The sequence below is a fragment of the Peromyscus leucopus genome, chromosome 4, assembly GCF_004664715.2.
Source record: "Peromyscus leucopus breed LL Stock chromosome 4, UCI_PerLeu_2.1, whole genome shotgun sequence".
Taxonomy (NCBI): Eukaryota; Metazoa; Chordata; class Mammalia; order Rodentia; family Cricetidae; genus Peromyscus; species Peromyscus leucopus.
In genome coordinates, this window is record NC_051066.1 from 41,297,222 (window position 1) to 41,324,411 (window position 27,190).

At 37.2% G+C, this 27,190-nt stretch overlaps 1 long non-coding RNA gene across 1 annotated transcript in view; it reads left to right on the forward strand.

Moving 5' to 3' along the window:
* Window positions 1–10,449: 10,449 nt before the first annotated feature.
* Window positions 10,450–27,190, forward strand: part of LOC119087763 — a 37,393-nt gene continuing 20,652 nt past the window's right edge. The window contains exon 1 of the long non-coding RNA XR_005091241.1: window positions 10,450–10,493. This is a non-coding gene — a long non-coding RNA (uncharacterized LOC119087763). The remainder of the gene's footprint in view (window positions 10,494–27,190) is intronic.

Genomic DNA, 27,190 nt, shown 5'->3' on the forward strand with positions numbered 1-27,190 from the left:
GAAAATGGGTGGACCTGGAGAAAAATATATTAAGTGAGGCAAAACAGACACAGAAAAATAAATACTACATGTTCTTCATGTGTACACTAGCCTCAAAACTTACTTTTTGTGCATTTGGTTTAGAATACTCGTAGAAGCCAAGAGACTAGAAAGGACCCATTAGGAGATGAATGCCTTAACGGGATGGTGAATTATAGGACATAGGGAATATGGAAATGGAATAGAGGAATATTGGGAAAGAAGTGTGGGCAGGTAAAGTGGTAGGGTAGAATGATTAACTAAAATCAAGTGGATATGCAAAACCAAAATGGGAACCAACTACCTTATAACCAAATTTAACATATAATTTATCTATTTTTAGGAAATGAATAAAACTTGCCCTGTAGAGCTGGACAAATCTCCCAGAAGCCATAGGTGACTAATGAAATAGTCCTAGGGAAAAGGGTAGGGTACTGTCTTATTAATTGTTGGACAGGGAAGTCCTTGAGGCCCCAGTACAGTACAAGGTCTTGTTTTTATTTCTCTTGACTATCTATCAGAAGTAGATGATAAGACCCTATTATAGAATACGGCACACACTAAGGATAAATGATATGGAAAAATAGCTATAATTGAGCTGGAACCTTCCTCTCTATTGGATAGTTTTCAGAATCCTAGATGGTGTATATAGACTGCTGGAAGAAAAGGCCTTGGCCATCTGTGCATCCTACAGTCTAAAAACCAACCAATCAGGCAATATGTGCCATAGTGGCACTCCAATTGTAGGGGTAGCCAACTCTTCACCTATTTTAGACCCATTCCATGGGAGGGAATCTATGTTTGATGTTGATCTGTCTTTGGCATTATACTACTGGTCAAAATCCATGATTGCAGAGCTCATAGGTCTTCCCAGGGAACTGAACACTGTTGTTTAGTTAATTGACTTAGGATAACACTATGTTTATACCCATAGACTAATAGTTCTATCTGCCTTAATTAGAGAAACTTTTCCTTGCAGTGGATAGTGTAAAACCTAGGAACCCATGGCTTCATGAGGTACTGAGAATAAGTTAGTGATGGTAGCTTATATAAAGGAGCCCTAAACAACACATTACTTCTATCCCATTGAAGACTAGAGAAACACTGCAGAAGAAGATATGGCAGAAAGAAGATAAGAGCCAACAAATGGAGAGAAGAGGGGGAAAATGTCATCTTCTAGGCAAGACACAGCCAACATAGCCATGCATTCCTAGCAGCTATGGATGCCTGCTTTGCAACTGTAAAATAATAGACCAATCCACAGTCAGGTATGAATGGATCAGGGACCACTCACTGCTCAACTATTTGTTGCTGATAGACCTAGTTAACTGGGAAATTGTTGCCTTTGACTGTAGACCCACTGATGACCCACTATTTGGTATACATGTAAAATAAATGAAATTAGTTATTAATAGAGTCATCTGCATTACCACATTCAATACATTCATTATTATTTGCAATAGTTAAGATACAGAAATTTTGTCCACTGACGCATGATTAAATAAAGCACAGCAAATATGCAAATACACAGACATCCAGACACACACACACACACACACACACACACACACACACACACACATACACGCACATACACGCACACACACACAAGCATACACATACACACATGCATACACACACATACTCGGGCCCATTGGAATACTATTTAGTCCTTAAAATGAGAAAACCCTGTCGCTGGTGACAACATTGACAAACCTAGAGGAAATAAGCAGAGAAAGGCAAATACTGTAAGAGGTTGTTCCATATGTCATCTCTAGAGAAAGTAAATTCACAGCAGCAGAATGCAAAATGAGTACTTTCCAAGGCTAGTGAAGGCCGTGCCACAAAGGGGAAACAAGACAATGATGGTTAGAGATGATAACCATTCAGTAAGGATGGATAAGTACGACAGACGATTGTACAGCATGATTGTAATTTAAATTAACAACTATTAAAAAAGTAGATCTGATTTGCCATGGAAGTGGAAATCATAGTCCTTGGCTGGCATGGATCTGAACCCAGGCTTGTGATTGGGTGGTGCTCTTGCACTAAAAGTTGCATGAAGCCCAAATAAATGCCTGCCAGGTTTTCCTTTAACTCTTCCCTTTTTCAGTAATTTTCTATTGAGGGGAAAATAGCAGTGTTTTGTTTGCTTGTTTGTTTGTTTGTTTGTTTTTAATGTAAAGACTGTCTCATCTGTTTTCAGCCATTGCCATTTTCCTCTGTCTGTGTCATAGAAACATCTTCATGGCATGAATGAAAGTCATTTCAGATCTGTGCTGCAAGCAGGTGAGCAGAGCCGTGCCTGGCTTATATTCTAGCACTCCGGCCTGCCCCCTCTTTCCATACCTTCTAATGTCAGTTAATGGTCACAGAGAGGGCCAAGTGAAGGAGACAGTGGTGTGGAGGAAGCAAAGCCGGTGTCAGTTTCCTGTTTTCATTTTGCTGCAGAAGAAAGTATTTGATGATGAGGCAAGGATTTATGTTAATTCAGGCCAAAAGTCAATCATACTAATAAAATGAGACTTAAAAAATTGTTAGTTATAAATTACAGAAAATAATACATTTGCTCATTGTGCCCCTTCAATGTTGCATCACTGTGAATGGTTACAGGGTTCATTGTCTGAAGTTCCTACCAAGAAAAGTGTTGATGGCTTCAACACAGGCATCCTTTGTTTGGATTCTTTTAACATTAATTAGATTGGAGAAAGGCGTTCTTTAAAAAACAAAAGCATTTTCAAGAGTGCAGTGTGAGCCCTGTGTTTGGGAGCTAAAGGTGCCACATAGGGCCAGCTGACATCAAAGGATGGCAATATGTGCTGGAAGGTCTTGCAGGCACAATTCTAACCCTCCCCTACTGTTCAGTTTTTTCGCCCAAATCTAAACACACACTTTTGCTAATAAATGCTCTCTCACAAAGAAGTAACTTATACCTGTAGAAATATATTTTGAAAACACATTTTGCACTTCAACTTTGTAGCCATTTAAACTAACCCTTTTTCAATAAAGTGCAATAGCTTAGATATTAAAAAAAAGTAGATCTGAAATATTTTCACTCCACCAGGAAAGTAAAACTATGGGACGTGGTGGGAATATTAATTTCCTTGATTGTACACATCTTTTTAAGTGTATGCATATATCAAAACATCACCTTATGCACTGAAGATATATACAGGTTTGGTTTGGGAGGGTTCTTTTTCTTTCTTTCTTTCTTTCTTTCTTTTTGCAATTATCTTCAATTGGAAAAACTAGCAACTGAAAACAAACAAATGAAAAACTTGAGACTTCTCTATCCCTCTGTCTACACTGCATATTCCAAAGAATTATAATGTTTTAGAAAGCCTTCCTGGGAGGAGGAGTGTGGGGCTGTTTTAACAGCATTTCCAGGATTTTTCAGTGACTCATAGTTCTAGGCATTCATGTGAATTCCCAACTTGCATTTTAAACTTTGCAATCATTTAAAAAAGAGAATGCCTTCCAACTTTTCATGATAATGAGATTAAAAAAAAAAAAACTTCCCCATAGAAAGCTTTAAAATAGTGTTAGTCTTTGCATGCCTTCTTCTCCCAAACACACACACACACACACACACACACACACACACACACACCACTGATACTTTCAATCACGTAGTTAGTGAAATTGTCTCTGGACTTTTGGAGGATAACCAGAAAGTGACAGAGATGACAAGTATCAATTATACAGAAGTGTAAACTGGAACATTTTTCAAATCTCTAGAAGATGCCACACTGCACTGCAATTTTTCTTGGTCATCTTCGTCCAGTGTCTGTACTTAGTATGTACATTAGCCAGCTGTGGCAAATAGCATTCCTTTAATTGCAGTGGTTTTGACATCAAACATTTGCTTTTACCATTTTATGTTTGCTCTCAAACTAAAAGATCTCTTCTTATCAAAACTAAGATCTAATCAAGTTAAACTTCTTAAATGTTTATCATGTCTACAGCAGAACAACATAAAGCAAGGCATAGGATCCTAAGTACAAAATAAAGGGGTAACTGTTATATAGCTAGGTGGTGATTAGTAGTATTGGAGGCCATTATGCTCAGCCCTTTATTTTATACTTAGGATCCCTTGACTTGGGTCCTGTTCATTTGTCTACTTGGGCTATTGTTGAGAAAAACAGATTTGTAGTACTCTTTTAGTACTCCATGCCTGTTTTCTTCCAAACTGTGGGCTTGGATAGCTTGTTAATTCACTGTTGTTCTTGAATAGGCATACCAGGAAACTATGTATTTTATAATGATTTGTGTATCTACATGGGTTGCATTCTAAAACCAGGGTGAGGCCTGTTCCCAAAGATCATATGATCATAGATCCTATGGCATTATCAGATCTTGAAGGAACCCCAGAATCTCTGTTCTGGAATTAAATGAAAGTCATCGTCACCTTGCAACCTATCTTAGTTACTTTTCTATTGTGACAAAATGCCATGACCAAGGCTACTTAGAAAATAAAGCATTCCATTGGGGCTGGCATACATTTTCAGAGGGTGAGTCAATGGCCATCATGTTGGAGAGCATGGCAGCTACAGGTAGGTATTTCTCTGGAGAAGTAGCTGAGAGCTTACATATGGAGACAACAGCCAGAAGACAGGAAAGGCAGGTTACAACTTAGAAGGGTGTGGAATTTCCAAACCACAAAGTGCACTCGCAGCAACACACCTCCTTCAAAAAAGTCACACCTCCTAGTCCTTCCTAAACAGTATCACCACCTGAAGACTAAATATTCAAATACATGAGCCTCTGGGAACCATTCTCATTCAAATCACTACTTGACTCATAGGCTTCTTGATGTCTTTGTCTAGATTGTCCTAGGATCTAGCCTTGCTACAAGGATAAGGGTTCAGAATTTACTTGAGAACTGTGGAAAGTGCCAGGATATGTGTAGAAGATCATACACAGTTTGTCACTGACCTAACAGGGAACTTGAACTTATTTCCACAAAGGTTCATCACATCTTCACCAGGAAGGATCTAGCCTGCTCAAAACACCATTCTTGTGAGCTAAGAAAATACTCCATAAACCCAAAGACTCATATGTGTTACTGGTCTGGGTTGACTCCTTTGCTGCTTCATAGAACAAGGATGTGTTTAGATTGGAGAGGCAAGGCTCCAGGATCAAGATGTAGATATTGGAGTCCCTAGTTCGATGAATTTCACTGAGGGGTAACCACAGGAAATGTTCGTTCTCAGAGCCTGCATTACCTTCCCATGCAGTCAGGGCACTCTCTAACCTACTGGATTAGCTTTTTCCTTTATGTCTGTCTTTGGTTAAATCATTTGACCCATATTCACAAATTGTTCTGGCTCTGGCCATAGGCTTTTGTAAGTGAATGAGGAGGAATCATAATGAATTTACTTAGTGTTCTATAGCTTTCTTCACACTTTAGTGCATGGTTCCCTGTGATCCTGGGGCAGAAAGTACAGGGCTATCTGTCTATGGAAAGGAAAAATAAGGGCAAAGAAGACAGAGAAAGAAAAACAGACTAATATGTCAATGTTGGGGGTTGTTATGATTTTTATCCTTCAGAAGTATACGATGGAAGGGGGTGCTATGAGTTACATGGCCATATGGACATATAACAGCCCAATTTCTTGGTGACTTAAAATAATATAAAATTATTTCTTACACAGAGCACAGTGAAATGCAAGTTTCTGGGACATGCAGTGGTGAGGATCCTTGACTAGTCTATCTTTTGGATGTCATGCATCTCTATTAATTTTCTTTTGGTGTGTTAAAATCTGTAGAATTATTCTTGGCAGGTTATTATAAACAAGTATGGAGCTCTCTTCCCACATCTTTTCAGTCAAAATTCAGAATCATGGATGACCAGGACATCTAGGTCATCTACACATTGAGGAGAGTAAGATAAACACAATATCTAACAATTAGCCAAACATCTTTGCGACCCTGTGGATACTCATTTCAAAGCAAAAAACTGAACTTGGAACTTGAAGTCATCGGTTTTCACTGCATTTCTCCACTTAGCATCACACTGGTTCCTAAACCAGCTACCGTACTTCCACAACATGGTTATTGGCCTGTAAACTCGGAACAAAAGTCTGCACTGCTTTTTCAGATCCATAGACATTCAAAACCCAAATGAGTGCTAGAAATTTTGGAGTTCCATTATGTTCCAGAGACTTACTGCCTTCATTATATGGGCAGCACTGGTGACTACCAACTAAGAATCCATGTTATAGAATGGAAGTAAAATCTTCTTCACTTTATTGTTTTGCCAGGGTTTCTTCTGTTCACAGTACCTTGAGATTCACTGTTGCTGGCTGAGCTTTTTTTATCAATTAAAGAAATGAAAGCCAATGATGCAGCATAACTCATTAGATTGTACCAATTAATATTGTATAAAATTGGGAATCTTGATTCTGAGTCACTTTAAGATATATATTCTTTCTTTTGTCCTAAACTCTCCTGACTAATGTACACCTTCTGGCATAGCATCTTTTAATGGTTTTTGCTGTTAGAATGCAGGCATCCTTGACCCAGAGTTAGTCATAAAAACTGGGACTGTATTGTGAAATTTCAAACTGCTGTTAAGATGATGAAAGAGAGATTTTATAAATAATCGGCTATGACATTATCAACAACTATATTTATTCTTTGGCATTCTGCTGAAATCCTTGCTATGACTGTTGCCAAGGAAATGAGTAAAAGAATGTGCGTACATTGAAGGAGATGGAAGGAGGCAAAATTACCACAACACGCAACAGATACTATATTTGTTTCTTTTTGTTGAAAACCATCTGGTGTCAATAAAAATGTTACTAATATGTGAAATAATGAATAGCCTGCGAACTAAGAAAATATTCATTTTTAAGATAGTTTACTAAATGGTAAAGTTTTTTAGGCAGCATAATACTAAGAGCAGGTCTAACTGTAGCTACCAGCAATACAACCCTGCACTGGGGACAGAAGAAATGAATGCTTCAAAGGACAGATAACAAAACATTCCTATTACGTGGAAGGTGGATTCTGTCCAAATTGCCTCCCCTTTGTCAAAACCAGATCCATAGACATTCAAAATGTCTCTTCACCCCTACTCTTGAGACTTTTTATATTTAGGGTTGTATTTATTTATTTATTTGTTCATCCATCCATCCATTCATTCATTTTGGGGGGCACAGAGCCTCATGTGTCTCAGATTGTCTTCCATTTCACTAAGTAGCTGAAGATGGGTTTATACTTCTGATCCTCCTTTCCCTGCTTTCCAAGTGCTGAGGTTCCAGAGGTATTCCACTGTGCCTGATGGGTGTGGTACCAAGGATAAAACACATCACTTCATGAAGGCTAGGCAAACAGTCTGCCAAATGAACTCTATCCTTACCACCATTTTAAAAATGATTTTGCAGTGATGGGAATTGAACCGAGTGCCCTGAAGATACCAGAATAGTCCTCTAATCTCGAGCTGTATTCAGCCCTCATTTCACTTTTTATTTTCAGACAGAGACTCACTAAGTTGACTAGGTTGGCCTCAAACTTGTGTTCCTTCTGCTTCGGCCTCTTGAATAGCTGGGACTGTGGGTACTTACTACCAGGCCTGCCTAGGAATTACTGGGTGTATTGGCTCAGTGTGGTTCAAGGTCGTAATTCCTGAGAAATGTTCATTTGTTCATTCACTCACTTAACAAACAAAACCTGCATAGAAGTCATAGACACAAGCCAAGGCGCAAGCAAGGGGCCGTATCTGTTCTAGAGTGATTCTGTGTGGGCAAGCACTGTGCATGACCCAAATGAGTTTTCTGTCAGCAGAAAGTACAAACATTCAAATGTTTCAAAACTGTGCACTAATTTTTATTCAGGGATATAGACACATTTAATTTGATTAGAATAAAAAATTTATTCATTCAATTTATTAAGCACATCTACTTTTATACATTCCCAATAAATATGAATTAGACAACAAAATGTAAAACAACTAGCTATAAACAGATAACTAGCCGAAGACAAGCTTGGTAAGAGCTGAGTCTTCATGATTCTCACTTGGCTGTGGAGACAAGATTAGGCGAAATCGAAGGGCCCAGCAGCACCCCTGGAGGGCTGTGTAGACAAGCTTGACCCTCTACTAATGATCTAAAAAAACAGCAATTGTTTCATGGCATCTGGAACTTCTTTATAAATTGACAGTAAAGCATATTTCCACTGATGGTTTTCATTAAGTTCGTTGTGACATAAACATTTAAGACATGCAGTTTCATGAAGAAAGAAACCTCCCAAGTCAGGATGGTTTCAGTAGCATGTAAGAACAACCCCCTTTCAAAAGTGGCAGCAATTTAGGCCAAAGAAAGCTGCTTGTCACACACTGAAAATACACACCCCAGAAAAGGAAGTAGAGGAAATTTAAGAGCTGATGTTGGAAACAACAGAGGTTGTGTTTGGCCACAATGAAGGCACAGTGTCAGAAAGAAGCAGTGTCAGCTACTGAAATACAGGACAACTACAAGCCCCAGAACCAATTGTATGAAAGTTGAGTCTTTCAAGAATCAGACATTCTAGTCAGACATATGTAACTGGCAGAAATGGTTTTTTATTTCTATTAATATATTTAGGGATACAGTGATCTGAATTTGTGTCCTTTCATACATGGATATTTGCTCTTAATTAAAATGCTTCATATCCTTTAATCCTTTCTTATCCTTTAGTTTTTTGCTGTATATGAAATTTTAAATCACGTAGAATTAGTGAGAATGTAAACTGTCTTTTATAATGGCTTTATTTTCATACTAGCAAAATCTTATTAAAATGTAGAAATGTTAAAATATTAAGTGTCTGTAAAATGTGATGCTGGTATTAATTTGGGAGGGTTTAAGTTTTTGAAATGGATATTAATTGCTCTAAAGATTGCAGTGTTATTCTTTGATGTTTCTGGAATGTATTCATCCCTTGAGACATGCCATTACACACCTTTCCTTCCCAGAAATTCTGCATTTAGGAACATGAAAGTTTAATTTACATAATTGACTCCTTTTCAATTTTTAACCCATTAAGTTTAAAAAAAAAGATCCCACTACCTTCAAATTTTTGTGGTTTCACAGAAATATTGAATATGCTTATTTAGAGAACAAATTTAATTGAAAACATTTTTGAAATGTATTTATGAAATACTCAATGACCCAGAAGTAACCCAGAATATAACTTGCATAAAAGGTCTGTATTCTGGAAGGATTGATAATATCAACAATGGAAGAGTACAGAAAACAATTAAATGTAAGAGTGATAATATTACAAGTTGGGGGGGCATTACTGTCAACTGGAATGATTACCAAGCTGTAGTATAATTTGAAGGAAGGGTCTGCTTTAGGCTAAAGGAGGTACTCTGCCCAAACACAAAATTCAAAATTCAGATTGAGTACATGAAGAAAGTTCATTGCACAGAGGAGAGATAGATAGATAGATAGATAGATAGAGAGAGAGAGAGAGAGAGAGAGAGAGAGAGAGAGAGAGAGAGAGAGGTGGCTCACCATTTCACCATTTTTGGAACTGTAATTCAGAGTCAAGTTCTCAAGGGCCAAAGCAAAGGCAATGGAGGAAAGAAAGAGAAATTGATTAGCAGGAAAAAAAAATGCCATGTGAAGGTCAAGGAAAATTTGGATTGAGATGGGGCCACTGAAGGAGGTGAACTCCAGAGTGAAGTTTCCAGAGAGCATTAACAGTTGAAGCCACAGTTTAGAAGTCCAAGCAGAAAAACAGTTATGATAAATGGGGGCGGCAGGAATGGCCCACTCATCTGAGGAAAAGAAAATTAGGGTCAAGGAAAGTTGTAGAGGAAGATCTGTGTGGGTGTTCAGGATGGATAAAATGTGATGAAATGAAAGTCAAATATCTACATGAATATGTGAAATGTATTACATTTCTCAAACACCACAAATGGACAAAATTGCATCATTTGGAGCATTAGATAAATTTAATATTAAATGTACCATGAATTCCTTTGACACGTAAGCATCTTCACCTTCCAGAGATGTAATTTTGATAGATAGCAAAATGTAGTTTGCTATTTTCCTGCAACAAGTAATCACCAGCAATGACAAGATGCCATTTATGTGAGGAACAGTCAGCAACACTGGGAAGAGTCAGGGCGAGTACTGCTTTACTAACCAACTGGGTCCACGTGAGCAAATTCTTCTTAGTCCTGTGGGACTAAGTGTGCAGTAACTCACTATTCCTGTTCCTGTGATAGCAGCATCTGCTTTAGGGTGGATACGTGTTACTTATTCAGCAACCTTACCAATGAGGAAAACCTCCTTTCTGACAATGAAGTGGTTCCTCAGTAACCTCTGTGCAGCCTGATGTTCCCCTAACTACGGATAACACAGTCATCCTCTGATTCACACTGCCCATTGTGAGGGGCAATGGCCTCAGGATAGAGAGTCATGTGACCTAGGCAGTGCTGTCCCTGTGTCTCCAGGGCTTTCACTAGAGGTGGCAACATGAAAGAGGTATGTTTTTTATTTGCTCTGAGATTGCTACACTAGGGGGACAAATAAACCCAGAGCTTCGAGTTATTGTTGCAGCCATAGCAAAGGCAGATTCTTGAAAAGGAGGCATGCCCTGAAGACGCAGGTCATGTCTGCTAGAACTGCACGCTGCACTCTCTACCTGGCGTTATGGTGGTTTATGAACGTATTTTATTTCTGCTACCACATTGTGAGCTACCCTGAAGCAGAAATAGTCTTTAATCTTTCCAGATATGAACTATCTGGGAGACATTGTAACCTGGCTAGCCCTCCACCATCCCAAGATCTTTCCTTCTGTTTACTACTTCCTACTACAGAAATGGGAAAACTCCACATACTCACTTTTCTGGTTTCTACAACTAAATTTGTCTTTGGCCAGCCCTTTCCTTTGAGATATAAGTTGAGTACGTTAGGAGAAACACTGCATCTTCTAACGAATGAAGTGTGTATGCTTCCTTTGGGACATTTCTTCTCATTAGTGTTTGAAAATTCTTTTGGTGACTTTTTTCTGTGGTTGTGATAAACACCACAACCAAGAGCAACTTGGAGAGGAAAGGGTTTATTTTGTCTTATACTTCCAGGTCACAATTTACCATTGAGGGAAGTCAAGGCAGGAAAATGGAGTTAGGAATTGAAGTAGAAATTATGGAAGAATGGTGTTTGTTCTCCCTGGCTCCTGCTCAGCAAGATTTCTTTATAACCCAAGACTTACCTACTCATTGTTGACCCTGCCCACAGTGGGTTGGGCAGACAGTCCCACATCAATCAACACTCAAGATAATGTCATACAGATTTGGCCAAAAGCCAGTCTGATCTGAGAAATCCCTCCATTGAGCATCCCTCTGCCAGTGAGATTTTTGGTTGTATCTTGCTGGTAATGAAAGGAACCAGTACAAACCTGGATGAGCATAATTGATGTCTTGACCTTCTGCAGTGCTGTTAGAAGCAGGCTGTAAGAATAAAATCAAGGAAAAGCCAGGATACTTACAATGGATTCTGAAGCAAGACTGAAAGTATGTACATCTAGATTTTCTCTCTAAATAACTTAAAATTTGACTAAATTTGTTTATGATTGTTTGGACCTTTTTGGGATTATATCACTAGTAATCCATGGAGTCTATTTAATAAGCAAAGGAATTTATTTGAGGGTTAACTCACAAGACAGAATAAAGGAATTTGTTGCAGGATCTTGGAAGGGTGAGGCACAGTCCAATGCTGTTCTCTGGCAAGCTCTGCCTTGGTTTGTTCCAGCCTCCAAAACCATGAGGTATCATAGGGAGGGATGTTTGTGCATTCCAGGACTTAGGGGTCCCCCCTCAACAACCATGCCCCAGGGGCATGTACCTCAAGGTCATAGGCAGGTGTAACAGTTATGGGCTACCTTACTAGGGGCAGTGCTTCAGGACATGGCTCAAACAGCCACCCACTACAGACCTTATCTTATCAAGCTAAGGATTATGATACAACCTTCAAGTTCTTCAAAGGGTGTGCAAACTGCAATCTGGATGTCATTTCCATGAATCAGTAATCTGAAGGCCATGAAAATGTTGTGTTAGAATGCACATATGCACCAATGTCAGGGGTCTTAAGTAGACTTCTATTAAATAGACTTCTATGGTTTAGTGACTTTATGATAGGATCATTTGAAAGTTTTTGATTATCTGTGCATTTACTTTATTATATATGGGCATAAATAACACTAAGTACTTGATAGAGTTTGTATAAAAATCGAGCTGTGAAACCCATGCAAATGTATGATACTCATTCTATATTTTGTAGATTTTTAATTTCCATTCCATCCATCTGGTTACTTATGTGTATATTTTATATGTATGCCTTTATTTATTTATTATTTATGTTTCATGTATGTGTCATGACATACATATGGAGCTCATAGGAAAACCTGCAGGAACTGGTTCTCTTCTACCATATGGATCAAAGAATGCAACTTAGGTCTTCAGATTTGGTAGGAAATACCTTTATTCAATGAGTTATTTAATGACCCTATTGAATTGTGAGCCTAATTAGTCTTGTGAATAAAAACCAGGAGTCAGAATATTGGGGTAATAACCTGAAAGCTCAGAGATGCAGAGGAGCAGCCACAAGTGACTTCTTACCTCTCTGGATTCTCTGACGAAAAGGCCAAGACCCTGTCTCCACCCTGCCTTATCACTTCCTGTCTTCACCTCCCGAGTGTTGGAATTAAAGGTGTGTGTCACCATGCCCAGCTTCTATGGTTAGCTAGTGGGTAGCTCCACCCTCTGATCTCCAGGCAAGCTTTATTTGTCAGAACTCAAAATATCACACAACACCCTATTATGTTTTAACCAGCTTCAACTCTATTTTAGCTTGCATTTAAGTTGTGGTAAATGGTAGAGACCTGATATAATACTGTTATCTAATTGTACTTTTCCTTTTATTGAAAATAGGTTTTTTCTTTTATGCTAATTAGTTTTGCCCTCCCTCTACTTCTCCTAGTTCCTCCTCATTCCCTCCCATCTGAATCCACACTCTTTCTATCTCTCATGAGAAAACAAACAGGCTTCTAAGACTTAATAATATAAATTATGATATAATAAGATACAACAAGAACTAATATATCAAGAAAGACAAAACAAACAGAAGAAAAAGAGCCCAAGAAATAGATATAGACTCAGAGAAAAACTCATTCACACATTCAGGCATCCCATAAACACAATAAACTGGTAGCCAAATACATATGCAAAGGGCTTCTGAGAAAAAAAGATTACATATTATTGAGGGATTTATTAAGGAAGTTTATTTGGGGGTAACTTACAACCAGTAAAGGAATTGGTTACAAGATCTGGAAGAGGTGGAATGCAGTCCAGTGGTATTCTCTGCAGAATCTGCTCAGTCTACCATCCAGCATCTAGGCTTACAAGGAAACAAGAGACCTGGCACATCTAGATCTCAGGTCTTAAGAGCTCCCACCTTGGCCCCACCCCAGGGGCAGGTCATAGGTAGGCACGGCAGTTACCAGAAGCCTCACTAGGAGCAGTGCTTCCAGGTTAAAACTGGAACAACTACCCACTATATCTCCCCGTTTTGTCTAAATAAGAAAGTTCTAACATAATACAAAACTATAAACAATAGGAATGATTATCAAATATTGTCCAGGATGAATAAGGGATAATGACCTAGACAAGATGGAACTACAACCAATACAAACAGTATCAAACAAGAGACACATACTAAAATGTGAAAATCCAGAGAAGACTGGAGCATAGGTAAACAGCACATTGCAAAGATCATTCCAAAAGGTGTCCTATCCTAAAGAAACTAAGTCTAATACTTAATATGTTTTAGCTAAGATACAAGAAGATTGTAACTATAACTGTTAGTCTTCAATCCCATCAAAGACCTGGGAAGGAATATAATAATACCTGAGAAACAGGAGAAGGATGCAAGCAACTTTCAGAAATCTTGCAAGAGTAGACAGAGACGGCTGGCAGCCCAGACAGTTACCTCAAGTTTCTCAGCATCGTTGGTGCATTCAAATTGGCTATAGGCCTAGAGTATCTGTCAGACCATTTTACTGTCAGCAGTCGAGGCAAGAGCAGTTCTTTGTCCAGTAGACCATTTTGTGCCAAGGTGAAGACAAATTTCCAAACAGAAATGTCTCAGAAGCCCAACATTCTCTCGGGATCATATTGGTGCTGTCAGGAGCAATTGTGTCTCACGTCAATAGAATTCCAAGTTATCAAAACATTTAAATGCTATATTCTCTAGGTCTATGAAGTATTGGAAGACTACCTATCCATCTGACATATGTTTCTGTAAGTCTGGAGAACCTAACTAACATAACTATAGAGATGACAAGCATAGGTGAATATAAATCTGTAAAACTTATTTACCTAGATAACCTAAGGACTAAGACTTCATGTAAACAGGGTAAACAGTCTGTAAGCAAATGTACAGTAAAAGGACAATGACTACAAAGTTGTGACAATATACAAAATAGCTAAAGCAGAGGTAAGAATGTATAGTACAATATATAATATGACAATAATCCTAAATATATATCAAAATATCAAATATCCTAAACAGAAGTAGAACATACAAACAGTATGACAAATATAATTTTATGCTTGTATCGACATTTCAAATAAGAGTATGAATACATATACATTACAACAAATATGGTACTGTATTTGTATCAATATACAAATTATCTGGAATAAAATATAAAAATAGCTTACGTTTGTATCAATATACAAGAATCCATAACAGTGCAATTTATCTAAGGCTGATTTGTTACTAAATTAGTTTACTAGTATATACAATAATCTACCTTAACATACTATACCTATCCATTCCCATTTTTTTTTCTTAAGTGGAATACTGAGGCCAATGTTTTCTTACACCCCTAACCCTGTAACTATTATCCATAACCCTCAGAAACATGAAATCTTTGGGAAAAGAGGGCATCATTTTCTTAGAACTGCTTCCTGCTGTTCAGGGGGCAACAGTATCTATGCAGGGTCCTGTAAGTTAAGTTTCAGTTGGACTAACTGTAGAATCTGCAGCCAGTCTCAGAGTAATGGGTAAGGTTGTCTGAGATTCTGGCTAGATGTGTAGTATAATAAACCATCTTATAATGGAATTATCTTGGAGAGTTTTCAGTCTGAGGTTGATCATTGAGTAATGTTTGCGAATACCATGGCATCATTCTGGACTGGGTAGAGTTGTTGTTGTGTGACCCCATCATCCTTCTGGAGACTTCAAAGATTGCTATTGGAAAAACTCATTTTTTACTGGAAAAACTTGAACATTATTAATATCAAAATGTAAAGTTTGGATTTAAAGATGACATGACATGTAAGAAAGGATTTTGAGAAATCAAGAATAAGCATGGAGAGAATTAGAATCTTGAAGACAGTGGTCCCTTTTTATTGGTTTTTCTTCTTTCCCACATCAGACAACTCTTCTGATATGAGACAGAATCTCTCAAACTTTTCTTTTAGCAATATGCTTGGGTTTAGAGAAGGAGTGAACCAATTCCAACTCCAAAGTCAGCTTGGTATATAATTGAATCAGAACCATAACTTTTCTAGAATTAAAGAGATAGATGGCAGGCAGTAAGATATTACCCTGTGTAGATTGATACCAACAGATTCTTTCTTTCTGCTGTGGATGTCTGTATATCTAAGGCCTTATGATGAAGATGGGTATTTCTATTATCCTGTAAAGACAAAAACAGAACCCTCCCCCAACCATTGTTTCTTAAATTTCTCTTACAACTTATAGAGAAGCCACACTGATGGATGAGTATTTACTTCTCATCAAGGGGTTTCTACTATTCAAAACAAGTTTTTATTAATTTTGTTGGTATCATAGCTTTTCTTCTCTTGCAGAAACAAAAGCAAAACCCCTTCCCCAATGTAGAATATATCCTGGTTTCCATTATGAGGTCAACACATCTTTGAAATAAACTGGTTGATTTAGCTCAGAAGTTTTGTCTGTTACCCAATGTCTCTCCGAAGCTGTTGTTCTTTCTCATCAGCATTGAGAAAATTCAAGGTTAATAAAGCATTAGGTACTCTATCTCTAGGAGTCATTGTTACCTGTTGCTGTTTATTTAGCATATCCTTTGAAGTTCAATTGGATCTTTCTATGACAGCTTGGCCTTTGGGATTGTGTGGTATACCTGTAACATGCTTTATATTGTAATAAGCAAGGAACTATCTCATTTTATTAGAGACATATGCTGGGGCATTGTCTGTCTTAATTTGTACAGGTATTTGCATGATGGCCATAACTTCTTTTTTTTTTTTTTTTTTCCGAGACAGGGTTTCTCTGTGTAGCTTTGCGCCTTTCCTGGAGCTCACTTGGTAGCCCAGGCTGGCCTTGAACTCACAGAGATGCGCCTGGCTGTGCCTCGCGAGTGCTGGGATTAAAGGCGTGCGCCACCACCGCCCGGCTATAACTTCTAATAAGTGTATAATCACAGAATCAGTCTTTTCAGAACTCATAGGGTTTGTCCACTGAAATCCTGAATAGGTATCAATGGTATGGTGTACATACTTTAATCTTCCAAATTTTGAAAAATGAAACACATCCATCTGCCAAATTTAATTTCTTTGTATACATTTTGGATTGCTCCCTGCAGGTAATAGAGTTGGTTATATAAAGAACAAGTAGGACATTTTTTTTAAACAATATCCTTGGCTTGTTGCCAAGTGATGGAGAAATCTTTCTTCAAACCTTTGCTATTTACATGGTGTTTCTTATGAAATTCTGAGGCTTCTAGCACATTACCTTTAATAACTGATCAGTCTCATCATTCCCTTGTGCTAGAGGTCCTAGCAGACTTATATGGGATCTGATATGTGATATATATATATATATATATATATATATATATATATGTGTGTGTGTGTGTGTATATATGTATATGTATATATATATATATAATGTTCCCTATTTTTTATTATTTCCTGCAATTGTATGAGTAATGAAGTTAATTCTGTATTTTCAGGAATAAATTCAGTAACTTCAATATGTAAAACAACTCTCTCTGTGTAATGAGTCAGTGACTATCTTGAGAGGTTCTGTGAAGTCCATCAGTACCATAAGAATGGCATACAGTTCTGCCTTTTGTACAGAGTTGTATGGACTTTGAACCACTTTACTTAAGTCTCGTGATTTATATCCTGATTTCCCTGATTTATTTGATTCAGTATAAAATGTGAGGACTCCAGAAATTGGCTTTTGTCATACAATGCGAGGAAGGACCCATTCAATCATCTTTATGAATTCTATTCTGTAGCTGGAGTATTTCTGTGTCCACCCAGCTCCTGCAGCCACTCGGACCCAAATTAAACACACAGAGACTTATATTACTTATAAACTGTATGGCCATGGCAGGCTTCTTGCTATCTGTTTTTATATCTTAAATTAACCCATTTCTATTAATCTATAAGCTGCCACATGACTCTTGGCTTACCGGTATCTTAACATCTGTTTCTCATCAAGGTGGCTGGCAGCTCTCTGCCTCAGCCTCTTACTTCCCAGAATTCTCTTCTCTCCTTGTCCCACCTATACTTCCTGCCTGGCTACTGGCCAATCAGCATTTTATCAATCAATCATAGCAACACATTTTCACAGCATAGAGAACATTCCACAGCACTATTCTCTTGCTTTTGGGATGATGGTTGTTAATCTCTCCCAAAAAGTTACTGCAGGATCTCTGCCAATATTCATTATCTTTCCATAGTAAGGAAATTTCCTCATTAGTTAAAGGTACTACAATTTCTGCTGGGTCCATTCCTGTCAACTGGCAAAGTCTTAATTTTTCTTTTTGAATCATATCACATGTCTTTTCTATATAAGTCTTTAACTTCTTACTTGGTTTACATAATAGAAATATGCATTCCAATATAATATCTTCCCTCCTCATCAAAATACCTATGGGGGAATGTCTGGAGGGGAATATGACAAGAATGCATTTAACTTCTGGATTCACACGAGCCACATGTGTTTCTCAAATTGTCTTTTCTACTAGAGCCAATTCCTTCTTGGCTTTGGCTGATAATTCTCTTGTATTATTTAATTCTTTGTCACCTTTTAGAGTATTAGTGAAATTCCTTAGTCCATCTTTGAGCATTCCCATGATACTCAGTAACTTGGAGATGCTTCCTAAAAACTTTTGAAAATCATTAAGAGCCTGCATTCAATCTCTTCTTAGTTGTAACTTTTGGGGTCTATTTTTTTTATAGCTCTGTCTTATATCCTAAGTGATTAATAGAATCTCCTGTTTGTATATTTTTTCAGGAGCAATTTGTAGTCCTCAGCAAGAAAAAAACCTTTTTTACTTCTTCAAATTTGCTTTCTAATGTGCCTAATTTTGGATCAGCTAATAAGATATCATCCATATAATGATAAATTATGGATTGTGGAAACTTCACACAAATTGTCTCCAATGGTTGTTGCACAAAATATTGGTACAGGGTAGGAATGTTTAACATTTCCTATGGGAGGACCTTCCACTGATATCTCTTTACTAGCTGGGAATTGTTATAATTAGGTACTGTGAAGGCAAATTTTTGTCTTATCATTTTCTTGTATGGGTATGCTAAAGAAACAGTCTTTTAAGTCAATAACTATTATAGGCCATTCTTTGGGTAGCAGAGAGGGGAAGGGCATACCAGTCTGTAGGGAGCCCATAGGTGGAATTACTTTATTAATAGCTCTCAGATCTGTCAGCATTCTCCATTTACCAGAATTTTTCAATAACAAATACAGGAGAATTCCAAGGGCTGGTAGATTCTTCAATGTGTTGTGAATTTAACTGCTCTTGAACCAGCTGTTCTAAAGCTTGTAGCTTCTCTTTTCTCAAAGGCCATTGTCCAATTCGAACAGGTTTATTAGTTAGTCATTTTAAAGGTAAAGCTGTTCGTACTTCTGAGAGTTCAACAGCAGTTGTGCTTTGTTCATGTACAGCCTGAATGGTTGGTGGCTCTTTTTTATAGTATGTTATAATATTATTCCTAGAAACATGCATTGGTCTGTATTCTTTTTCTGAGAGTGTAGGAATTTTAATCTGGGTATTCCACTGTTGTAACAGATCTTAGCCCCAAAGATTCACTGCTACTTTTGCTACATATGGCTTCAACCTTCCTCTCTGTTCTTTTGGCCCTGTGCATTCAACCCATCTTGAAATCTGTTTTATCTGAGATAAGGTTCCAATCCCTAGAAACTGGATATCTGCCTCTTGAAAAGGCCAATTCAGATGCCATGATTTTGGTGTAATTATTGTCACATCTGCACCCATGTCTACCAGGCCCTCCATCTGCACCCATGTCTACCAGGCCCTCCAGAACAATGCCATTAATTCAAATTCTAAGCTTTGGTCTTTGATCATTTATGGAAGTCTGCCAAAATATTCATTTTATTGTGATCTTTGGAACTTTTGATTCATCTATCAGAGCTGTTCTATCATCCAGTGCAGTATCGTTCTGTGCATTAGGCATTGGTTTATTAATTGTCCTGGAGGAATTTCCTCCACAGTGGCTGAAAATGTTTGGACCACATTCAATTTAGAGGCCTCCAAGAGGACCCTGATGCATTTCCTGCCACTAAAGGGTTGCCTCGTATAACTATTATTGATCTGCACTTATTGGTCCAATATCAGCCTTTGCCACATCTTCTACATAATCCAGAAGGTTGGGGACTCCTGTTTGAATTATTTCTAGAAACATTATTACTTCTAGGAGCACCCCATGTACAGTTTTCACTTATATGACCTGGTGTACTATGTTTAAAACATTTGGTACCACAGGGCCTTCTTGCACCTCTGGGAATTACCTCTCCTATCCAAGCCTCATTACTATAGTTAAGAGACTCAACACCATTAGAATACTGAATCCATTATTCCAAAAGAGCTGATCTGACCTTTCATGGTGTAAGTAGTCTTTTGCTTTGTGTATTAGCATTGTTGAATGCCAAGGACTCAGTTAATACTTGTCTTAATTCTTTACCTGATACTTTTGTTATAGCTGTGGCCAGCTTTTGGAAAAATATCAGTGAAAGGTTCTTGTGGTCCCTGAAATATCTTTGTATATACCTCAGTTGGTTTTCCTGGTTCTGGAATTTTTCCCCAAGCATTTAGAGCTACTGTTCAGCATAGGAATATTGTATGTTCATCATAAGTGGCTTGTACATTCCTATCAGCAAAACAGCCCTCACCAAGATCTTGGGAGATCTCAAAACCTCTGAGTTTACCTGTTGCTCTAAATTTCTTGCCTCTTCTCTCAACCAGTTTTTCCATTGTAACTGCTGGTTATTTTCTAGAACAGCTGAAATTAACTGATTCCAGTCACCTGGAATGATTCTATGAGAGGTATACCACAAATTTAACATCTCTCTTACATATGTTGACTATCGCTATCCATATGTGACTATCGCTTCCTTCATATTTTTAAAAATCTCTCATCAAAATAGGTTGTACTGAATATTCCACATATGGCTCAAGGTGTCTATCATCTGTTGGCCTCTCATGGATGATGACAGAATGAACTATTGTATGAAGGCCATCTGGAGATGTTATACCTGTGTGGTCTTGCCCTTCTGCTTATTAGGTCCCTTGTCATGTTTACTGAGAGTTCTTCCAGGGCTTGCACCTAGGTTCTGTTCTAGGGAGTGAACTTCCTCTTTTGCAAGAGTTTCCAGATTTCTCATTGAATCATGCAACGTTTTATGTTCTTCTGAAACACGTGATTCCACAGACCTTATTTTTATCAGTTAATGATAATCTTTCTTCCTTATAAAGTGTCTGAGTAGCAACAACTTCACCCTGGAGAGTTATTGTTCTATCCATTAAGTATTCATATTTATTATTAATAAAATCAAACTTGGATATACATTTATTATTAATGGACTAAAGTTCTTATATTAAGTTAGCAGATTCCAAACTAAGAGGCCTGTTTTGTAAATCTTTATTACTCTCTTGTAAATCCTGGTTAGCAGATTCCAGAGAAAGAATCTTTTTATCTAAACCTTCATGGCTATCTTTTAAAGCCTGTATCAGTCCCAATAATGACTCATCTTTGTTATTATTATTAAACCAGTATTTGAATGTTATATAAATTATTATGGTAAATGCCAAAATGGTACAGCCCAGATACACCTTAGAAAGGTCATATATTTCCTGGAAAATGTCATTCATCATCATCATACAGGCAAAAAAAAATTTAAATTCTTGTGAAGTAATGTTTTTGGCCATATTATAAGAATTACTCAAAATTTGTTAGTTAGTTTCAAGGCATAAAACTATCAAGTACTCTTACCTGAAATAAAACACTGGCTTGCTTATCTTACCGGCCTCGTGATGGTTTTTTGGGTGTAGTGGCGCTTTTTGGCCAGCAGGTGTCACTGGTGTAGCTCTAAGGCAGGTCCTGTGGAAGGCTTTGGCTGGCGGCAGTAGTATGGATAGATCTTCCTGTGATTCCTTGGAGCTTCAGGGCTCTTCATTCCCTCTGGATCTTCCACTCTTTCTGCCTCTTTTGCAGGGTTTTCTGTGCCTTGAGTGGGCATTTGATTAAGACATCCCATTTAGGTCTAAGTGTTCCAAAGTCTCTCACACTTTACATATTGTTTAGATGTTAGTCTCCATATTTGTTCCCATCTGCTGTAGAAGGAAGCTTTTCTGATGTTGGCCAAGAAAGGCACTGATCCATGAGTATATAGCAGAGTGTCATTATGAATCATTTTATTACTATGTTCTTGTAGTAGAATAGTAGCATTTGGTTTTACCCTAGGTCCATTGGTCACCCTAGCAGTGGAGGATATGGTTCCATCTTGGAGAGTGGACCTTAAGTCCAACCAGGTATTAATGGTTTACTCCCACAAACTTTGTACCCCCGTTGCTATAGCATATTTTGCAGACCAGACACCATTGTAGCTCAAAGGGTACTATATCTTCCTTGGTACTGTTCAGAGTACCTTCTTGCACCAAAGACACTAGTATATAGGGGTGAAGGCTCTAGATAGGCACTAGTTTGGCCTCTTCCTGTTCAATGAGTTGTAAAGGTATTGTCTTCGACAACAGGACCTTGACATCAGTTTGTAGAGAGCTACCTGTAGTCTTGGCAACAGCCTGGGTTGTTTGAGGGGTTCCCATGGGACTCCTTTGGCCAAAAACTCAATTAGATGATCACACTCCCAGTACAGGAAACTTCATTCGGCATCAAGAGATGTCCAGCTGGGAGCTTCTGTCTCTCCCATTATTTGGTGATTTCACTTAGATCACCTTTGTATATTTATATATTTTAAGATGCTGCAAATGTTTTGTTTCCTTAGCTCTCCTCAATGGCTCTCCACTTCAGTTGTCTCTTCCCTATTCTCTCCCTTGTCCCCATCTCCCTTTCCACTTCCTGACTTGATCTTCCCTTTCCAATCCCACTGACGCATCCACTTCTCTTCCTAGAGAGACCTATACCCCTCCCTGCCTCTAGTCCCTTACATTATACCTGGTCATTTTAGATCTACAGACTATAGCTTGGTAATCATTAAATTAAGAGTCAATATCCACATATAAATGAACACATACCATCTCTATCTTTCTGGGTCCAGGCAACCTCACTTAGGATGATTTTTTTCCAGTTCTATTGGATAACTGAAACTTTCATAATTTATTTTTCTTAAATGGAGGAGCAATATTCCATTGTTTCCAAATTCTGGCTACTATGAGTAGAGCATCAGTGAATATGGTTGAGGAAGTATCTCTGAGGTAAGATGAAGCATCCCTTGGCTACATGCCCAAGAGTGGTATAGTTGGATCTTGAGGTAATTCATCTTCCTGAGGGAACACAACACTGATTTTCATACTATTTGTATGAGTTTACAGTCCCAGCAACAATGGGTGAGTGTTCCACTTGTTCCATATCCTCACAAACAGGAGCTGTCATTTGTTTTTTGATCTTAGTCATTCTGATGGGTATAAGACGAAATCTCAAAGTAGTATTTAATTGCACTTCCATGACTAGGGATGTTAAACATTTCTTTAAGTGTTTCTCAGCTTTTTGCATTTCCTCTTTGAGAATTCTCTATTTAGATCTGTACCCAATTTTTAATTGAAGCACTTGTTCATGATATCTAGTTTTTTGAGTTGTTTATATATTCTTTAATATTAGCCTCAGATGTGGAGTTGGTTTAAAAAAAAAAAAAAAAAAAAAAAAAAAAAAAACTTTTTCTATTCTATAGAGTGTGGCTTTGTCCAAACGAAGGTGTTACTGCCATGCAGATTTTCAGTTTCATAAAGTCCCACTTATTAATTGTTGATCTTAGTGTACTATTTGGAATGTCTTTTCCTGTGCCAGTGAATTAAAGGCTATCTCCCACTTTCTCTTTGATCAAGTTCAGTGTATCCAATTTCATGCTGAGGTCTTTGATCTAAATGGAGTTAAGTTTTGTATAGGGTGATAAGTCTAGATTTATTGCATTTTTTTTTTCACACAGCTATCAAGTTTGATTGTACCATTTGGTGAATATGTTGTCTTTTTTTTTTCAGTGCGTACTTTGTCTTCTTTATTGAAAATCCAGTGTCTCTAAGTGTGGATTTATGTCTGAGTATTCAATGATATTTCTTTGATCAATGTGCCTGTTTTGTGTCAATATCATGCTGTTTGGATTACTATAGCCCTGTAATACAATTGGAGGTCCAGGATGGTCATCCCTCCAGTAGTTCTTTTATTAGTTGGGATTGTTTCAGCTATCCTATTCTTTGTTGGTTTGTTTGGTTTTCATATGAAGCTGAAAATATAATTTCAAATCTGTGAAGAATTATGTTAGAATTTTGATGGGGATTATACTGAATCTGTAGATTGCTTTTGGTAAGATGGCCATTTTTACTATGCTAATTCTACAGATCAATGACCATGGGAGAGCTTTCCATCTTCTGATATCTTCTTCAATTTATTTCTTCACTGTCCTAAAGTTTCTATCATGAAAGTCTTTCACTTTCCTAGTGTTACTTCAATATATTTTATACTATTTGAGGCTATCATAAAAGGTGCTGTTTCCCAGATTTCTTTCTCAGTCCATTTGTCATTTGTATACAGTAGGGCAACTGGTATTTATGAGTTAGTTTTGAATACAACTTTACTGAAAGTATTTATCAGTTGTAGGAGTTTTCCAGTGGAATTTTTAGGATCACTCATTTATACTATGTATAATCTGCTGCAGTAAAGATACTTTGATTTCTTCCTTTCCAATTTCTATCCCCTTGATCTTCCTCAATTGCCTTATTGCTCTATCTAAGACTTCGGATTCTATACTGCATAGGCATGGAGAAAGAGGCAAACTTCTCTTGTTCCTGGGTTTTAGTGGAATTGTTTTGAGTTTCTCTCCATTTATGTTGATATTGGCTATGGGCTCCCTATAAACTGTTTTTGTTATATTTAGATATGTTTTTTATATCCCTAATGTCTCCAGGATTTTTATCATGAAGGGGTGTTGAATCTTGTCAAAGGTCTTTTGTGTATCTAATGAGATTATCATGTGATTTTTGTCTTTGAGTTTGCTTATATGGTGGATTACATTTATCAATTTACATATTGATGTAATTACAAAATTACATACCATCCCTACATCTCTGGGATGAAGCCTACTTGATTATAATGAATGATCTTTTTGATATTTTATTGGATTTAGGTTGCAAGTATTGTTTTAAGAAAATTTGCATTTATGCTCATAAAGGAAATTGGTCTGTATTTCTCATTTTTGTTGGGGCTTTATGTAGCTTTGGTATCAGGATATCTGTGGCCTTGTAAAACAAATTGGACAATGTCCTGTCTGTTTCCATTTGGGGGAATAATTTGAGTAGTATTGGCATTAACTTTCCTTTGAAAGTCTGATAGAATTCTGTGCTAAAACTGTGTGGCCCTGGACTATTTTTTTTGGTGGGAAGATTTTAGTAACTGATTCTAATCTTACTAGGGGTATTGGGTCTGTTTAAATGGCTTGTGAAATCTTCATTTAACTTTAGTAGGTGACATGTATTGAGAAAATTATACATTTCTTTCAGACTTTCCAATTTGATGGAGTACAGGCTTCTAAAGTATATCGTTATGGTTCTCTGAACTTTCTCAGTATCTGTGATTATTATTTTCATCTCTAATTGTTTTAATTTTTATATTCTCTTTCTGCCTTTTCAGTACTTTGCATAAGGGCTTATCTTATCAGTCTTACTAATTTTCACAAAGGACCAACTTTTTTCAATGATTCTTTGTATTTTGTGGTTGTGTCTTTATTTTCTTTATTTTGTCCCTAAGTTTGATTATTTCTTGCCATCTACTCCTTTTGTCATGGTTTCTTCATTTTAGTCTAGAACTTTCAGGTGGGCAGTAAAGTTACTATGATTATATCTCTCCAAATTTTTTATGTAGGCACTTCGTGTTATGAAGTTGACTTATAAAACTGCCTTGGTTATATGCCCTAAGTTTGAGCATGATCTGTATTTATTTTCTCCCCATTTTAGAAAAACTTGAATTTCTTTCTTGACTCATTTTTCATCCAGTAGTGACTTTCTCAGCTTCCATGTGTTTGTAAATGTTCTGTTGTTATTGATATCCTTGGTGGGCAGATAGGATGCAAGGTGTTGTGTCAATTTTCTTATATTTCTTCAGACTTGCTTTATACCCAAGTATGTGGTCAGTTTTGAAGAAAGTTGATTGAGATGCTAAGAAAAAGGTATATTCTTTTGTATTTGGGTGAAATGTTCTGTAAAAATCTGTTAGATCCACTGGCTCTGTAATGTTAGTTATCTCCAGCATTTCTCTGTTTAGTTTTTGTCTGGATGACCAGTCTGTTGATGAAAGTGGAATATTGAAGTCTTCTACTCTCAGTGTGAAGATCAATATATGATTTAAGCTATAGTAGTGTTTCTTTTATGAATGTGGATGCCTTTGTGTTTGGGGCATAGATGTTAAGAATTACAATGTTCTTTTGGTGGATATGCCCTTTGATGAGTATAAAGAGTGCTTCCCTTATCTCTTCTGATTGGTTTTAGTTTGGTCTATTTTGTCAAATATTAAAATTGCTATACCAGCTTGCTTCTTAGGTCCATTTTCTTAGAATATCTTTTTCCATCCTTTACCCAGAGGTAATGTCTATCCTTGATGTAAAAGTATGCTTCTTGGATGCATCAAATTAATGGATCCTGTTTTAGCACCCATTTGGTTAGTCTGTTTGTCTTTTCATTATGGAATTGTGACCATTGATATTGAGAGTTACTAATGAGCAGTGTTAGTTTATTCATGCTATATGTGTGTGTGTGTGTGTGTGTGTGTGTGTGTGTGTGTGTGTGTGTGTGATTCCCATCTTTTGATTTTCTTTTCTGTAATTTTTTTTATTTCTTGTGTTTTCTTGAGTAAGGTTAACATCTTTAGGTTGGAGCTTCCCTTCTAGTGACTTCTGTAGGGCTGTACTTGTAGATAGATATTGTCTGCTTCCTCATAAAAAGAACAGATTTAACTGTGAAGGAGATTTATTTTACTCTGTTTGAAAACCATGTACTTTTTTTTAACCATGATCTATTTATTCCTGATCATGTTCTGTAATGAAAAGGAACACCGAGATACTTGGAAATGTTTTTTTCTGTGTAAATGTAAAGCTAGTTTCTGAGCAGTTATTCCAATGGGCCAGTGCTGATATTTCAAAGTTAGGTGATGAATAACTATGAGTTCCGTGCTACCACTTCAGTATTTTTACTCAAAAAGTAATATGGAAGAGTCCTTGAATGTGTCCAGAACTGCACCAGAAAAATTCAATATTTGTGTAAAATTTCATAGGATCAGCTGTTTAAACAACAGCCTGATTAAATATCAATACATGTTTTGCAAGCATTGTAAATTTTACCCCATTGTTATCTGATAATGCAATTTTCACTCAGTAAACAGGTTTTTCTGAAAACAACCAAATTATAGTATACTGTGTCCTTGTCCCAGAATGTAAGAGTGTTCCATCAAAACATAACAGGGAAAATAGCAAGCCCTCGGCTTGCCTTCTCTTATATAGTCCAAAGACTACAAAGGTCACCTGTTTGATTTTAAACTCTTTTCAGCCCAGACATGCAAGAGAATTTATGCCTTTGCTTCATCTTGTGAAGGGAACAAATATACTTCCATGTGACAAAATACAAATTCTGAAGAAAACAAAAA